Genomic DNA, 8,893 nt, shown 5'->3' with positions numbered 1-8,893 from the left:
CAAGCTGAGGCTTCACACAAATATATGATTTTTACTGTAATACACTTTATTTATACAGCAGCTTTCAACACACAGTTTACAAAGTGTTCTGACAATCAAGCAAAAGCAGGAAAGTCAGGACGACAATATGACAGAATAAAGAATGAACAGTGGAGATGAACACGAGGAAGCCTCGTCTGAGGTTAAAACAAGAAGCAGAACAGAACATGTCAAAACACAAACAGTCAGTCAAAGAATACAAGAGACAAACAGGCAAAATCACAGGACAAGAAGAAAAAGTACTGAGAGAATAAATCAATGAAGGAGGATTAGAAGACGACAGGTGAAAAGATTACGAGCAGTAAAAAGAATAAAGGACAATAAATGGATCAAAGATAAGAAATAAAAGCAGTAAAGGTCAGAAAACAGAACAAAAGACATCACAAGGGAGGAATTAAAAGCAGATAAATAGACTGAGAGCAGCAAAAGGAGTGAAAGATGAAACTTGAGTTAAAGAAGGACGACTTCACATGAAGCGAGTCTATAAAAGTGTCTTTTAACAAGTGATTGAACAGAAGTGAGTGATTGTGCAGCCTCGTCTCCTCAGGTGAAAATGTGGCCATATCTCTTTAACACACGATTCAGTCGGCTCCAGTTTTGTGTGTCGCCATCAGACATTTACCTCCAATCTGCTGTGAAAGCTGAAGTCATTCAGCTCTACAGTACTAATCAAATGTGACTGACTGTGGTAGCAAACCACTCACAGGACATTGATTATTGCAGGCGTCGCTCACAGCGAGCATCAGATGCACAGATTCCACATATTCTCTTCAGAAGATGAAAGTTTTCTACTTCTTGTAATATTCTGACTTTCTTTAATCCAAACATTCTGACTCCATTCTCTAAATCTGTGACATTTGTTTCTAACACGGCTCTATACTGATGATACGTGTCGTTTGTTGCATTGTTGTATATGTGTAAAAAATCAATCAGTCAGATTTTATTGATACATTCAAACACATTGAAATGTGATTCAAAGTGCTTCACAAGTGATGGAGAAAACACAGACAGGTTTGGAGACTGATGAACTCCAACTGCAATAACATTAATAGTTCAAATCAGAAAAGATCAAATGCAAAATAAACAAACGTGTTAATAAAATATAAGAATAAAGAACAAAGGGTTGTGATGGAAACTAAATCAAAGCATCAGATTGTGAGCGGTACCAGCAGGACGCACGTGGTTTCTTTGACCAATCAGAGGTAGGCAAAGTCAGCTGTGAGATGATGTCACAGAAGCTGTCAGATTGCTGTTGTGTGACTATTATTCCTGGAAGTGTGCAGATTCGAGATCCCAGTGTCAACTTGTGGACCAGAACCAGGTCATTGAATGCTTCCAGCCCTGAAGATGTCGACTCCTATCAGGACGTCTCAACACAGCGAAGGATGTGAAGAGAAAAGTGAAGAACGCACAGAAGAATTCACTTTGTTGTTTTTATCCCTGCAGCTCTACGTGCACCAATCAGCTGCAGCACATGCATCATGTTCTGGTGGCCATGAAAGCGTTTGTTCTGTCTGCTGGTCCAGGATCTTCTAAAGACCCTCAGTGTTTCCTAAACTGAGCCTCAGACTCTCAAGTGTTGATGCCAGAGTTTCCCATGTTCACTCCAAAAATGATCAACCTGCGGCAAACACTGGTGTTGGATCGCAGCGCCATAGTCCAGACCACCTAAACCAAGACCGGGTCCGGACCGGGAGCGGCAGTGTGCCCACACTGCGGGACCCGCTTCCAGTAAGATGTGGAAGCTGCAAAAAGAGCCTCCTGAAACTGATGGGGCAAATATTGAGATGAAAACAGTCGCATAAGACTCATGAAAGTTTCTCTTCATTCAGCTCTTTTATTGCCATATAAATATGTATGTGTCCAGACAGAAGTGCACCATGAGACATGTCTTCAACCATCAAACATCAGAGTCCAGCTCAATGTTCACTGTGTTGATGTTATATGAGCCACAAACACAAACATGAACCATCTGCATCCATCACTCCTCTTCCACGTTTCATCAAGTTTTGGCGAGCGTCAGGTTTTGTGTCGGCGGCTCTCATCCTCACATTCCCACCATGGTGACGTACAGAAGGTCTGGATTATTCACTACAGTCATGTCCCTGCGGTCGTGCTCTCCACCGGTCTCCAGATCAAACCTGAGTCCTCTTTGTCCGAGACCGAGACTAAACCGGGAGACGTGGTTGATTTGGAGACGAGACCTTCAGAAAGTGGACTTGAGACCGAGAACACTTGAATAAAGACAGAACAGTGATGGAGCTTGACTTGTGTGGATCAAAGAGCGTACGGTTCTGCCAAAAGTCCAACATCTAATAGTGTTGTATTAGTGGAGATTGGATAGCAGGCAGACTGTTGCATTGTTGTGTTTCACACTGACACTTTACAAAGCTGTGTTGTTGAACAAAAGGAATATAGAGGTTTAGAAACAGCTGTTGTTGACAATCCAAAATCAGAACATGAAACACCAATGGCTTATTTCATCATTTGTTTCTGATCTCTAGAGATATATATCTCTATATAGTGAGATCTATCTATCTATCTATCTATCTATCTATCTATCTATCTATCTATCTATCTATCTATCTTTCATGACTTTACATCATGAAACGTTAGAGATTTATATCTCTATACATAGAGACATACATCTCTATATAGAGATATAAATATCTATATATAGTGAGATGTGTCTCTCACTACCTATCTATCATGACTTTACATCATGAAATGTTCGATATATATCTCCATATAGAGAGATATATATCGCTCTATATAGATACATATCTCTATATATGTCTCTACATGGAGATATATCTCTCTATCTCGCTACGGAGAGATATATATCTCTATATAGATATCTATCTATCTATCTATCTATCATGATTTTACATCATCAAACGTTAGAGATTTATATCTCTATACATAGAGATATACATCTCTATATAGAGATATAAATATCTATATATAGTGAGATATATACATCTCTCACTACCTATCTATCATGACTTTACGTCATGAAACGTTAGATATATATCTCTATATAGAGAGATACATATCTCTATATATATCTCTATATAGATGTATCTCTCTATATATCTCGCTATAGAGAGATATATATCTCTATTGATATATATCTCTCTATATATCTCTCTCTCTATATATATATATAGAAAAAGAAAGAAACTAAAAGCCAAAGTAGATTAAAATGTTATCTAGCCCTAAAAAGAGATTTTGAATTAGCAGACTATCTCTCTACTGTCAGCAATAGAAAGCAGAGACAGATCAGGTACAGGCTCATTGACCACAAACTGACAGTTTAAACAGGAAGACACAAACAATCATGGAAACCAAAAGAAAACAGAATATGTGGTCACTGCTCGACAGTTGAGGTTGAGACAGAGATGCACTTTCTCCTACAAACGACGAACATTTAATTTAACAAGTCCAGCTCTGTAATCTCAGAGTTCAAAGAGCTGAACGACATATCAAAATTTAAAATATTCCTGGGAGAAGAAGATAGGGCATATCTTGCTGCCCAATATGCGTCAACATGCCACAACCTGAGGGACAGTAAATGACCGACACACACACACACACACACACGCAGGCACACGCACACACACACTGTATATACTGTATAATTAATGTAAATCAATCTTGGTGTTGTGTTTGTGTTGTTATTTGTTGTGTTCTGTCCGAGTAGTTGGACAGTTGCTTTGGCAACCCTTTGAATTGAATTGAATTGAATTGAGAGATATATATCTCTATATAATGACATATATACATCTCTCTCTCTGTCTATCTGTCTGTCTATCTAGCTCTATAGATAATAACTATCTATATCTATATCTATATCTATATCAAAATCTTACTTTTGTTTAAATAATTTTTGAGTTGAATGCCTGAAATAAGGTCTGTGGTTAATACAGGCTTAACATATTTACAAATGTTTTTCTACAACATAAAATATGTCATTAAATTTCGCACAATTCATTATAAAGCACAAACGTGTCTTTAAAAACGATGGTTGCAAACAAACAAGACTACAGAAGTTGTCTTGCACATTACACATCATCACACCGGACATGGAGACTCATCTACTCACTAGTCCATGTTTACATTTACAAACTATTCCAACATGCAGATTTATCAGAAAACGTCTTTAGTAATTGTGTAGTAAGATGCTCAGTGGTGGTGATGTTTAAATTATGTGACCGCAATGTAGTGTGTTTATAGCCTAAAAATAACTTTTTACAAGTGGTGTTCATCTGTGAAGATTATCTTACTGAACAAAATGTGCAAGTATCGTAAACTTTGACAATATTGAAAATCCGATTCAAAAATATCATAGGTTTTTTGTCGAGGGAACCATGGCGATGCTAACTTCTGGGTTAGCCTAAAAAAATACATCATTGCTACACCACTCTATTGCAGGTAACAGGAGGAACCTGCTCTCTGCATTCATGAGCAGACAGGACCATCACTTTATGGAGTTCTCTGTCCTGATTGGATAAAGTTGACAGGGATACCAGAACATTTCTTTTCTCTTTTACTGCAGGAGCAGGAGGAGAAGAGACATGGGTTAGTGAATTTAAAGCACTTGACACTCACAGTATTTTAATAAGAAAATAATGCTTACAGCAGCTTTAACATTAGTAAAATGGTGATTCAGTCAATTGCAGTTTGGGGGGCAGCGTCTAAACTTTTACGTGTTGAGAATGAATACCGAACACTGCAGTAATATTAAAGGAAACAAGAATGAAATTAATTTCATTCTTCACTTTTTAAAAGCATAATTTGTTTAAAATGAAAGATAGCTTGCAACATGAAATGTTGACTAACAAATGAGAACACTTTGCTCTCCATCAGCACCTGTAGTTGTAATTGGCTGCTGCTGATTCTGGTATGAAACTATAACAAAATATTTGGCAAGGACCTAATATGTTCAGCAAACTATAAACTAAGGCTAAGCAGCAGCCTGCAACATGCAGCATAACCGTCATTGTTCATTAGGAAATAGATGCGACCAGCGTATTCTGTAGAATCACAATGTAATACATGAGACTGGTGAGGTTGTGACCAAGAGCAGCCTAGAATAGCTATACAGTTTGCAAACATTAAAATCATTCTGTCTTGTTTGCTGGATTTACAGTACAGTACAGTGTTGTGGACTACAGCGGTGTCTAATCTTTCCTCTTGTTTTCCTCTTTGACACAATGCAGTTTGGGTTGCTGTAAATTAGGCTCCTGAACTTTTTTTGACAGTAACTCACAAGTGTACTTCACACTGATGATCCTGCAGCAGCCCCTAGTGTAAGTCAGTAAGTCGAGTTAATTTGAGTAGCACCATGTATTTCTGGTCAGTCCCACTTATAAAGGAGAGTTGTGTTGCTATAGGCAAAACATCAACAAAATGTTGCTCTATGCAACAACACAGATACTTGCAAGCACCAGGAGCAGAGTGCACCATCTGGGTGTAACGCTATGTCTCAAATGAAAGTTATGAGAAACATAAACCCAAAAATGAAAATTTAGTTATTATCTATTCATCCCCATGCTGACGGAAAGTGAAGGGGTCGATGGTGAAGTTTTGTAGTCTACAAAACACTTCTGAAGCTTCACAGCAGAATATATTGATGCACTCTCCTTAACAACTGAAGTAGATGGGAACTTGTTTTAAATTGTGAAAAAACTATGAAAGACAATATAAAATGGCTCCATAACAATAGGAAAACCGCTTATATTTTTATCATTTTTATTGGGGGATTCTATAACCAACACAAAACTGAACACTTGTTAAGTGAAGAAAATATATATTGGCATGTGTAGGCCTACTTTGAAATAGATTAGCAATGCAGAACTACATGCAGGCTTACTTGAGTCCTCCCCATGTTTGTGAAAATGAATAAAATAAAAAACAGCCTACTTTGATAATAAATAAAATATATAATGGCAGCCTAGCATTAAAAACAGTCCACTTCAATGTGAGGTAATCCTCTTCTTTCTATTCCGAAGCCATGTATAGCAATCAACCCTCGGGCCTGAGCATAAAACACACCAATGTCAGTTCAGGGTCATTCAATTCATTCAATTCAGCAAAAGAGCTGCATTAAGCTTAGAGCACTTGACTATATAATAGCCTTAATGTTTGTTAATGAGCTCAGAAAAAGGTCCTTCTTATTTGTCATTCTTAATATTAACCTCCTGTACTATAAAGGTTCTGCAAAATAGGAGGCTGACCATCAACAGTTAGGCCTATATGTATGCATATATTAATTTTGTGTTCTAGCCTATTATTAGTAAATTAACACACATTAAAAATTCTGTGCGCTATGTTCGATCATTGACAACATATTGTGGCCACCTCTAGACAATCCTTTTGCCACCCTTGTTAAAAATTCCTTGAACTGCTCCTGCTGAAAAGGAGCTGAAAGCATTCAGAGACAGAATTCTTTCCTTATCAACATACTTCCGTCATGTTTTTCTGTCCTCTAACTCCTTCCACATTTTACAACATCTTAAATCCATTCAAACATCAACATATTCATCTCAATTAGGACCTCATATGCTATTATGACTTTTCTCATTTATTTTATTGATACCTATATTTTCCCCCATTCTAGTAAATGGATGGATTGTTCAAAAATCCCAGTTTTACACTTTTTCAAGGATTTTCAAACTTTGAAAAATGGCAAAAATATATGAATGATGTGAATTACTATAGGTTTGTTGAAAAGCTGATGCTAAATGTGCATTGCTCGCTTTCAAAAGTGGAATAATGCCAATGATGTATGAATGAATCCAGTAATTCACCGGAATTTCACTGGATTTGGTCTGAATGTACCCTTAGTGTTCTGTATCTATTCCTTGAGGGCAGGTGGGAGGTTGGACTGTTTAGTGGGGTGCTTGATAACCCTCAGGGACTTCCTGAGGCACCACTGGTCATTGATTTCCTGCAGACTGTTCAGACCACCCTCATCAGTGCCTTGCGGTCCTTCCTTGTACTGCTGCCATACCAGGTGATATAGCTGACACTCTATGGTGCCCTGGTACAAGGGATTTTGGGTCTCAGGCCAAATTTCTTCAGGTGCCTCACACCGTAGAGGAGCTGCTGGGACTTTTGGATGATAGCAGTGTTGTGGCTGAGCATGTTGGCTCCTGGGGGTGGGGTGCTGGCTAGATGGCATGCATATAACATGCCATATAGCCATATATATATACATATACATATATATATATTCCTTGTGTGTTGGCCGGATTGTTGTGCCATCAACTAACCCTGTTGAAAGTTCCAGTTGTATCAGCTTCTAGTGTTTTTTCTAGTGATTTATCACTTTCCCTGGCTGTACTTCACTCTCACGGTTGGTTTTGAGTTACAGCCTATTTTTTAAAATCTATTTATATAAGCTTAGGCTATGGGGAATGTCCGAGAACTGAAGTGCCTAATGAAATGTGTCCTGGAATACAGGTAGACTTTCCAAACTTTCCATTCCAAAACTCTGACTTGACGTTAAGTCATTATAAGACTTGCATCCAGCAAGTCCTAACAAATTCAAGTACAAATTCAAGGGTGAGTTTCATGGTATTTGATAAAATGAATGAAGTTTTTACCCCTGCAATACAACCCACATCCAACACAAAAAAAATGGTCTGGCCTTTGCTATCTCATGTGCATTATGGTTCTCTAACAGGGATTAACCGTTTTCTGTTTGACAGATTAACTATAACTAACCTATGACACTGAATTATAACTACGATATTTATGAATGACAACATGAAAGGCAATGCCCACCCATGTAAATAGAAATGGATGCTCATCAGTCAGTCGTGATCTGTAACGTGGCTTGTTGAAGTTCAATGTCTATCTAATCAACTGCTATTGTAACTTGTCGCTCGAGGTGAGTGAGCAAGAGTCAACTTGAGGCCTATTGTCGACTTGAAAGGTAGACAATCAAGTTAAGTAGCAATACAGACGCACTATAGTCAGTCACCATGAGACTCATTGATGTTCTGCCTCTTATTGATTTTTTGGAGATCTTTTTTGAGGACATTGTGGGCTGGGTTGAGATGGTCCGCTGACTGGAACCGCCACCCGTATTTTGCCCATGTGTTCTCCGATTTCTGAAATACCACCAGCTTCTGTAGCCCACTAAACTATACAGGAGGTTGCCTGTAATAGTCAACCAAAACTTTACCAAGACAGACATGAATTCTTCATCTCATAAATAATTAATTTATATTGTATTTTCATCATTATATGACAACCGTTGCACAAAAATCCATAGATTTTGTTTTGCAAGATGCCCAACTAACACTTACAGATGAGGTTTTGAGGCTCTCCTGATCAAACCGTTTTTGCAATTCCAGCTGCTGAAAACTTTCCTGCTGCCAATTTATCATGTAACCACAGGGAGAGTGGCAATATAGTACCTACTGACAATACTATTCCTACTCAGATCACATTAAAACCACCTACTTAATATTGTGCAGGTTCCCCTTGTGTAGCCAAAAGAGCTCTCGCCTGTCAAGGCATGGTCATAAGACCTCTGGGGGTGTCCTGTGGTGTCTGGCACTGGGACGTTTTTAGTGGATAATTTTTGGTCTGAGATTTGGAGGCCCGGTCCCAAGCCTTGGGCACTTTGTTGTGTTTGTCTCATGGCACTGTCCTGGCAGGAGGGCCACTGCAATTGGGGAGTGCCGTTGCCTTGAGGAGGTGTACTTGGTTCACAACAATGTTTGTATGGGTGGTGTCCAAAGGTTCCCAGCAGAACATTGCATTCTAACAAGATGATTTACATCACCAGTCAGTGGTTTTAATGTTGTGGCTGATCTGGTGACTGGTTTGGCACAGACGC

This window comes from Pagrus pagrus, assembly GCF_965226575.1.
Source record: "Pagrus pagrus genome assembly, chromosome: 23".
Lineage (NCBI taxonomy): Eukaryota > Metazoa > Chordata > Actinopteri > Spariformes > Sparidae > Pagrus > Pagrus pagrus.
Note: the sequence above shows the minus strand (reverse complement) of the source record.